This window comes from Elaeis guineensis, chromosome 2, assembly GCF_000442705.2.
Source record: "Elaeis guineensis isolate ETL-2024a chromosome 2, EG11, whole genome shotgun sequence".
NCBI lineage: Eukaryota > Viridiplantae > Streptophyta > Magnoliopsida > Arecales > Arecaceae > Elaeis > Elaeis guineensis.
The window spans coordinates 81,100,735-81,111,256 of NC_025994.2; positions in this window are offsets into that span (position 1 = coordinate 81,100,735).

Genomic DNA, 10,522 nt, shown 5'->3' on the forward strand with positions numbered 1-10,522 from the left:
ATATAAATTTCTTTAGATCTCATCTAAACTTATTTATAATTTAAGTATCTAGATCAGCACGTACTAGGACAACCGTTATATTGTAACTCCTTACAGCTGGACAACTAACCAGTATGTGTGATCTAAATTAATTATTTTTAGATCTATATACATACATGATCATGTCAAAAAGAACCTATGCTCTGATACCAATTGAAGGAAGGCTATGACAGTTCATGCATAGATTTTAAAAATTTTCATACAGCAAAAGCAATCTAGATTAAACTATTTAATCTACCATACATTAGATCTAATTTATAATTACCTAAGTCAGGATCTTATGATGTAATCATGCATGCTTAATCTGAAAATAACATCTAAAAATTAGATCTAATCTAATTATTAATAGAGATCGGATCTCTATATCTGAGCACGGGTTGAAGATCACTGCAGCTGAAGATCGAGGGATTGTATGTTACTCCTAGCCGCATGCGTGTTCGATCTCTACAGATATCCACAGAAAGTACGATTAGATTGACCTCCCTAGAGTGCTAGCTCTTTGTAGAGGCCCTTTGTGGCTAATCAATACAGGAAGAAGTGGTTGGTGGAAGAAGGCAAGGGAGAACTCATTCTCTCTTGATTTATCTCTCACCCAAACCCTAGCTCCAAGGAAGAGGAACCCATGCCCAACAGAGGAGACATTCTCCTCTAATTTTCCACTCATACATAGGAAGTCCAACTATTGGACCCCACTTATAGAGAAGAGGGGACTAGGGTTTAGGAGGAGGCACCACAAAACATGAAACCCACGCCCTAGAGACACTTCTCTTGTTTCTTACATACCAAAAGAAAATCGTGTGCCCCATATTTATTTTTTTCACACGCCCTTACAACCTTATTCACGGTGAGAAAAAAGGGTTCTCATGGTGAATCCACGCTTCTTTATTGCATAAAAAGAAGCCCTTTATGGTTGGCATGAAAGTAGTTAGGATGAGATCCAATCTCTCCTAGATAAGGAAGTAGATGATATCAAATATAACTAGATAAGGAAGTTTTAAATCAAATTTAAAATCTACCTTACCTAATCTATATGGGGCGATGAGAAAAGGGGAGAGCGTAGAGATATTTTTGTTGCACAAAATATTCTTCACGCAAAAAGGAATGGCGCATTTCTTAATGGGCGGCGTGGTGTGATGGGCAGCCAAGGGGGAGAGAGAGTCCCAATCAACTTGGACTCTCTCTTATTGCTTGGATCAAATCCTAACCAAATCTAATTTAGTTAAGATTTAATTGCACCCAATTAGAAGAGAATTTCTATTTCAAATAAGAACCCAAAGCCCCTCAATTAAATTTTAATTAAATAATGAATTAATTAAATTCAAGTCTTGATCAAATTAGGAACTAATCTCCCTTAGTGATTGGATCATCTAATAACCAATCAAATCGAACTTAATTGAATCCAATTCAATTAACCTTCATCCAGTCCTCAATACTCAATCAAATTGAGCTAATTAATAATCTAATTATTAATTAATCTTCTTATAATTTACTAATCTTTATTAAATTATTTATTGCAGCTTTTGTATAGGGTTAATCATCAATCACATTAATAATTATACCCTTCAATGATTCATAATCATCGATCAATTATCTGATCAGATTGAAACTTCTAATATATGTGATCTCATAGGTTCGAACCTAAGCTGGTAGTACAGGATCAAATTTTTATACTAATTGAAGTGATTATCTAATAATGATATCTGACGTCCGGATAGATCGAATGATTGCAAAGCAATATTTAAGAACGTAGAATATGGTTACCACATAATTCATCCATTTGATCTTAATGCTCAAGGTGACCGAGGGTTTAACTATCAACCCTGAAATAGTCATCCACATTGTATCTCAATCTTTTTCAAATCCCGTAACTCCTTATAAGGATTATCCTGGTCAAGATTTTGCTCAATTGAAATATAATGATGCATTAACTACTTTAATATGGAGGGGTCAATCTCATCTTCACTTATACACCAACTTCATAAGTACTTGATCGTACCCAATAGCCTTCTGTCATTATATTAGAAATATAGATAGTCTGGTATCAAAGCATAGTGATTTGCTTGCAAGTCACCATGATGATCTCAGATCGAAAAAATACTTATGCCCATATCCTTCATGAGCTACTCTTGATAGCAGAGTGCTCCGCAATTTGGTTACTGTTCAATGATAATGTACTCCTATATCTCATCTGTATGCCATACTAGTATCTCTATAATTTTTTGTTACAAGGACAACCAATCCATATGGTATACAACAACCTACACTTGATAAACATTATCATCCTAGTAATAATGTATATTTTGATCGTGAATAAATTTAAGAACTACATGATAAATCTTTCTTTATCGATAGTAAGTAGTTCTAAGGACTTTATCATAATATTGCAGTTCATTAAAGAAGATGTACACCTTATGATGAATTTATCAAAAAAACTTTTATTATTTTATAATTTATATACATACAATGAGCACAATCATTTACAACTTAAATGATTGATTTTAGGACATAGATTCTAACAACGTCCACCTTCTAACCTAATCGAAACGAACAGCAACAGCAGCCTGATGAATACTTGAATTAAGTCACTAGTGGCATATAATTCTATTTAATTATACTTTATTTATTAAAAATTTGATGCTCTCTAATCTATTTTGTAGGTAATTGAGAGTTTGGATTTATACGATTCAAATTAGACTCAAATCAGATTAGATTTGAGTGAACTAGATAACCAACTCTCATTTTAACGTGAATGTTACTTAAAGATCAAGGATCAAGAAGCAACTTCTCTAATCAAAGGTCCAGATTAGAAGATAAATGAAACCAAGTGTGAACACGACTTAAATCTCAAAGGCTCAGATAAAAAGATCATTTTTTATCAAGATTCAAGTGTGAATGCAACTTATTGATCAACGGAGGAGAAGCAATATGAAGATCCAAGGATTTTTATTCATGCTCCCACCTCTCTTTTCATAAAACCCTAGCCTCCTCTCTATAAATACACCCCAGTCCTCCTTTCTCAATCCATCAGTCCTTTTGTGGGGATCATCTCCTCCTCTCCTCCATCAAAGCTCCTCCCTTTCTTTCTTTCCATCAAGCAATGTCTAAGTTTCTCTCCAAGCTATTGCCCCCATCTCTCTTTCTTTCTTCTTTATAAATCTAAGGGAGGTACTAATCCTAGCACGTCTTCCATCAAATCTAAGAGAGGTCCTAATCCTAGTGCCACTATCTTTCTTTTTCATATTTTTATTCTACCATCTACTTTCTTCCTTAGAATTATCAAGCCTTCTAGCCATCCTACCGCTATCTGTACGGAGAAAGATGAAAAGATTTAAGAAAGCACATCACCATCGAGCACAGTTAGAAGATCAACTTAGTTTAGTTATCTTGTATCATAATTTTATTTCTTTTTTTTTATGTATATTTTTTTATTTGATTAATAAAAAATAATTTTATTATAATTTTTATACTTCTTTCTTAGTTTCTTGCAATCTATTATTTTTTTCTTTGATATTTTAAAAATAATCAACCAAGATTCCTGTGGATACAATCCTGACTTATCCTATCTACATAGTAGTGAGTAGGGTTAATTTTGGTGTGCCATGACATGCATCAAATTTTGACATCATGGTCGGAGATCTTGATGCGATTGTTTTGAAAAAAAATAAAAAAATTATAAAATAATAAAAAAATATTTTACTGCTTTCTAAACTTTTATTTCTTACTTTAGATTACTTAACTGCCTTATATACTTTACTGCTTTATATTTCTAGTTGATTATTTTCTTGTCTTGCATTCTTACTTTTCATACTTTACTTTACTAATTAGTAATTTACCTTTTATTATTAGTTAATTTACTTTAATTGCTTAATTATCTTTTATTTATTTTTTTTTAAATTTTTACCTCATATTGCTTTTCGTATATGCTAGATTTACTACTTTATATCTAAATTTTTTTATTTACATATATATATATATAATTTAGCTTTCTATAGCCTAGTGATTTACTGTATTCTACAGTTTAGAATAATTTATTACTTTATATAATTAGTGATTTTCTATTTTCTAAGTAGATTAGACTATTTTTCTTTTATTTAGATATGTAGTTATCTTTTATTCTTAACTATGAGATTATCTTATTTGTATAGTTAAGTAGTTATCTTATTTATTACTACTCATTATTCATAGTGATTTACTGCTTTTCATAGCTTAGAATAATTTATTATCCTGAAAGTAGATTTAATTTATTATTTTATTTATAGGTTATCTAATTATTTTTTAATCTTAACATTATTTACTTTTTATTTAGTTAGATTTACTAGATTTTTTCATACCTAATTAACCTAATTTAAAACTTACTTCTTATTCCTTCTTGCTTAGAGATAACATAAAATAAAAAGAATACAAAGACACCACATAACACTTGACTAATATAAATAAACTAATTAAATCTTAAAAGTTACTTAACATGTTTGGACATCTTTTTTTTTACATTGTATATTTTTATAAAATACTTTAAGGGCACTTAACTTGATTAAATAAGATAAGGTGGAGATTTGATCATCCTTTCTTGACTCACAAATCATAATTCTGCATTTGTATTGACCTAAGTCTCTAACTTAAAATTAATTAGACATTGGCCTTTAAGGACTCTCAAGCTCAATAGGATAAAAAATCCTATGAGTTGGATTGGATTAAGGTTGGTCAGTTTGATTGGTGTCTAGAAACGTAGTTCAGAGATTACATCCCGAAAAAAATGATTCATTAATTGGTTCCGTTCATTAACCTGACCAACTTAATTGATGTCTAAGAAAAACAACGGGAGGACCCCCACCAACCTTACACTTACCTGGCCAATTGAGTAGCTAGCCTTTTACTTGGAGTGCTTGAAGATGACCTTGACAATTAGGAGTTGTCTAGATCTAGGTTAACCCTAGGATAGAGTTGATTTGATTACATCACTTGTTTGAAAAATAAAAAAATAAAAATAATTAAAAATAATCTTCGCATCTATTATTTCTAGGTCTAGGACTCTCTTTGGATTCTTATCTTTAGAACTTCTCTCTTTCTTCCTCTTTTCTTTTTCTTCTTCTCTCCCTCTTTCTTTAAAAAAAAAATCAGAAGGGGACTGTTTTAATCTAGACCTCTTAAAATCAATCAGAATAATCCGATAAATTAGATTTGTGCTAGGAATATGGATTTCTACAGTAAAGAGAATGAGCTGTCTCATAAATTAGATCGCTTACTGGCTATTAGACACATTCTCTCTACATCTTTTCTTCCTGCACAACAAGTTGAATGCCCAATCGTGCATCAATTTTTTGAGTTTAGGTATGAGTAAATTCATCAAGATCAAATCCAAATAGCCTACGAATCAGAAAATAATCCATTCTTTAACTACTACAATCCAAGTTGGGGGGTTCAACCAAATTTTTTGTGAAAACCACAATCAATGGTTACCCCAACAACACAACGATCTACATTTGTAGAAGCATCCTATTACGATATGCCCTATTCACAATTTCAACCTTCTCCAATTACCTATAGCCCATCATTTGAAGAGAAGGTTCTGCAAGCACTAGATAGGATTGAAGCACTAATCAGCTCTTTCACTCCTCTATGCAATCCTTAGCCAAACTAAAAATTCAAATCGATCAATCAGTAATTGCAATCAGTAGAGAGGAGAAAGGAGAGATGCTTAGTCAGCCTAAGAGTAATCCAGAGAGACAATACCTGACTAAAAATTTTAATATCTCTATAATTTTTTCTGAACAATCGATTATGACTCTCGAGAATGAAATGATCCTAGAACAACCCTGCACAACCAAAACAATCAATATAAATAATTTAACTAAAATAAAAATATCTAGAGAAAAATTTAAATAGTGGGACGAACCAATTCCATTATCATCCTACTTACCTATGGTCCCATTCCCAAGTGTTCTAGAATCATCCATTCCTTATAATAAAAAAAGAGGATAAATTGATGAAATAAAATTAATTGAGACTTTCCAAGGACCATAAATGAATAATATAATAGAGAAAGTTACACCCACAATTCTCTCTCAGGATTTTTTAGATCCTTGTTTAGCTCACTTCGGGGTGGATGATTTTGATGTTGATGGGTATATCACAAAAATAAATAATCTAGTCGATACGTCCTATCCTAAAATCATCCTACTTTGGATCAAAAAATATGAGCTATCATCTAACCCCTCAATAGCTCTCTTGTTAGAATCACCACCTGCTCTAAAACTGAAGTCACTTCTTGACTCACCTACTGACACCCTTCTAGTGAACCCTAATCAGGAAGTTCAATTTGTAGGTATTCTAAAAGTACATAAAGAAGCTATTAAATGGGATATCTTCGAAATGAGAAACAATTATATTATATTGAGATTTTTATGACTGATTTCTCTATTTTTGGCATTACTTTCGAGGATTGTCTCTAAAATCTTTCTATGATGTTAAAACGATGTATGAAGATAGATTTAATATTAAATTGAAAAAAGTGCCATGCTATTGATTGGAAAGAGATGATGCAGAAACATATCATACCTGAGATAAAGATTAGAGTAGATCAGGTTCTAATTGAAGAAACTCTTAAACTACCAACCCTAATCTCAATTCAACAAACACAATTCCTTCCTAATCATTAAAAAAATTATGAGAATATAGTTAGTCTCTGGCATTGCATGCTTGCCCAGTATATTTTATTGGTCTGGGCTAGTTGTCGTAGAACACTCTACTGATGTTTTTCTGCCATGATGACAAGGCCTCCTGATTGGCCCTGTCCTTTTGACTCTTTAAGGGATGTACCCAAATTAGTTATAGGTGAGACTCTTTTATAGCGTTCGGCTAAAGATATTAAACTTAGTACTTATTGAGAGGCAACCTAGCTTATAAATTTTTTTTTGTTTATTTTCATTTCGTAGGAATCTCTGAGAAAGATAATTACCCAAGTTGGATCTTTATCATCGAGTGGATAAGTGATGCTAATAGCCAAGTTGGGGGGAAAGCCACATTCACATCAGCTGAAATCAAGAACACACCATACCCAACAATGAAGGATCTCTCAACAATGAATGCATACATTGAACTCAGGTGGTATCCTTTTCTATTATGTTATAATTCTCTTCTTTCATTGGGGACAATAAAAATTAAGTTGGAGAGAGAATAATAAATTTAATTAAGCCCTCGAGTATGGTCAGAAATAATTAGCTTTATTATCTAAATTTTATCTCGATTTGAAGTTAATCAAGTATCCTATGCAATGAGTAATTGATGGTCTAAATAATTTTAGAGATATCGAGAAAAAAATTATTAAGAACACCCAATAAATGATAGGATTTAGATCAAAATAAATTTTAGAGTAATTCTAGAACCCTCTTCTTGCCTATCTCGATGAAAAATCTGCTTCATGGGGGTATGGATGTAAATATCAAAGTATGCAAAAAGTCTACCTTAATAAAATAGGTTTTTAGTATTTCTCACTGAGTAACCGGGCCTCTTCGCCTAATTAAGCGTTGTTATTCACGTCAAAAAGTGAGAATATGAAAAAATATTTTGTAAAGTCAGTTTTAACTTGTAGTCTTTTTGACTTGAGTAGTAAGTCTGAGGGATGTTTTACATCTAATGCCCTAAAATCAACTAGTTTGGAAGTCATTGGCCTAAAGCTCGCTATAAGAGTCAATTAGAAAGCTTAAGGGGTTAGGACATTGCACCGATTGTATATGAATTTTTTTTTTCAAAAAAATAAAAAAAAGAGAGAGAGAATAAGGAGAATAAACTATAAAAAGATACTACACCAAATCCACTGTAAGTTAGAGGACTTAAAGAGTAAAGTGGAAAGTTGATGAAAGAAGATCTCTAAAAATTTTTATGGCTAATACTCAATCACTAATTGGGTCGAATTGATAATCTACTGAAGTACCTTTTTAATGATCTTGTCGATATCCACTACAGTTAGGAATGCCTAAGATAACTTTCGATTCAAGGATAATTTGGTGTACAATGCTAATGTATTTATTTTACTCGAGGACGAGTAAAGTTTAAGTTGGAGGGTGTGATGAATACTTGAATTAAGTCACTAAAAGTATATAATTTTATTTAATTATATTTTATTTATTAAGAATTTGATGCTCTCTAGTCTACTTTGCAGGTAATTGGGAGTTTGGATTTATACGATTCAAATTGGACTCAAATCGGATCAGCTTTGAGTGAACTAGATAACGAGCTCTTATTTTAGTGTAAATGCGACTTAAAGATCAAGGGTCAAAAAGCAACCTCTCTAATCAAAGATCCAGATTAGGAGATAAATGGAATAAAGTGTGAACATGACTTAAATCTCAAAGGCTCAGATTAAAAAATCACTCTTTATGAAAATCCAAGTGTGAATGCGACTTATTGATCAATGAAGGAGAAGCAATATGAAGATCCAAGGATTCTTATTTATGTTCCCATCTCTCTTTTTCTGAAAACCTAGCCTCCTCTCTATAAATACACTCCAGCCCTCCTTTCTCAATCCATCAGTCCCTTTGTGGAGATCATCTCCTCTTTCTCTTCTCCATCAAAGCTCCTCCCTTTCTCTCCAAGCTGCTACCCCCATCTCTCCTTCTTTCTTCTCCATAAGTCTAGGAGAGGTACTAACCCTAGCATGCCTTCCATTAAATCTAGGAGACGTCCAAATTCTAGTGCTACTATCTTTCTTTTTCATATTCTCATACTATCATCTATCTTTCTTCCTTGGAGTTTCTGTACCAAGCCTTCCAGCCATCCTGCCGCTGTCTACATAGAGGAAGATAAAAAGATTTAACGAAGCACATCATCATCGGGTACAATTAAAAGATCAACTTGGTTTAGTTGTTTTGTATCATAATTTTATTTCTTTTTCTTTATATATGCTTCTTTATTTGATTAATAAAAAGTGATTTTATTGCAATTTCCATACTCCTTTCTTAGTTTCTTGCAATCAATTATTTTTTTCTTTTGCATTTTTGAAACAATCAACTAAGATCCCTGTGAATATAATCCCAACTCACCCTATCTACATAATAGTGAGTAGAATTAATTTTGATGTGCTATGACATGCATCATAGCCATCTATAGAGCTTCTACAGAATGCTCAACCATGAATCCAACCCAATTCACAACATTGTTCGCCTCACAGTGTATATGCCTGACGTCCATAGAGGCACAGTCCCCAGCAATCTCTTGGTGTCGAAAACAAGTAGGTGTTACGAGGTGGGGCCCCATCTATCCCATAATTAGCCGACCATTATGGTAGAGTCTTCTTCAACAACAAATCTATCAATCAAAAGCTCTAGCTGAGCATACCTGATGCCCTCCCAGGCAGCCCATATTTCCTCACCAGGAACAATGGGTTCAAAGAGATGGATTTCTTTGGCTGAAATGAACTCTGAGTCAGAGCTTCGAATCATAAAGTCAATTGCCATGACTATCAATTATATTATCATCAAAGTTAATCTTGAACCAGATCAGGGATAAAGACTCGTAGGATATAAAGATCTTGTGAGGCACTGCAGGAGTAGAGGAGTCGCCTCAGGTTTTCGAGTTGAAAGGGTCACTTTTAGTTGGTGAGAGGAGAACATGTTCCTTTGCCAAATTATGATGTCGATTGAACTTTTTTATTCTCCTCACGATGTTTCATATTATTATTGTCAACTCATCTCTTTTCCAAGAGAATCTTGCCTCTCTCGTCTATCTTCTTGCTTATGCCAGTTATCTACCAGGCAACGTAGTTAGTATAAAATTGAAAACTTAGATGGGTACGGGAAAGACAATAAATAATCTAGACTTGTTCAAAGGAAAAAAAATGCGATAAAAGAAGTGGGGCACAAGAGAGAGGAGGGGCGGTAGGTGTGGATTGCAAGAGATTTAAATAGATTAGATCTATAAACTAAAAATATAATGTTAATACTACATTTTGTTTTTTTTTTTGGCAACCTATAATACTATATTTTGTTAGTTCCTAAAACAACAAGTAGGTCATGATCCCCCCACATGTAGGCGGACAACCTGTAGAAGTAGGCTAGATGCATTTTTTTCACCTTACATCAACATTATATTATCTTAGATTTGAATAAATATTAGAATATAGATTAAAACGAAATTATATTCTTCATTTGGGGATGGTTAGATCAAATTTCTCATTAATTTTTCTAAAAACAAACCTCCTTTTAAAAGCAGAACGCACAAATATGTATATAAGTAGGGGCACTTTAGTAGTTGAAGCCACACGATCAAATTCAAATTTTTTACTTAGAACAAGTAAAAAAAAAAATAGACAAATATTTATGCAATTTTGCCATGATCCAATACTAACGTCAATCAACCATCCCCTATAATGGAAGGGATAAAATTATTTATCATTATTTCACTCCTATAATTTAATTAATTTATTTATTTTGTGCCTCAATGAATGAGTTCAATATTTTCATGATATGTGTCCGTTGTATCTATGAGA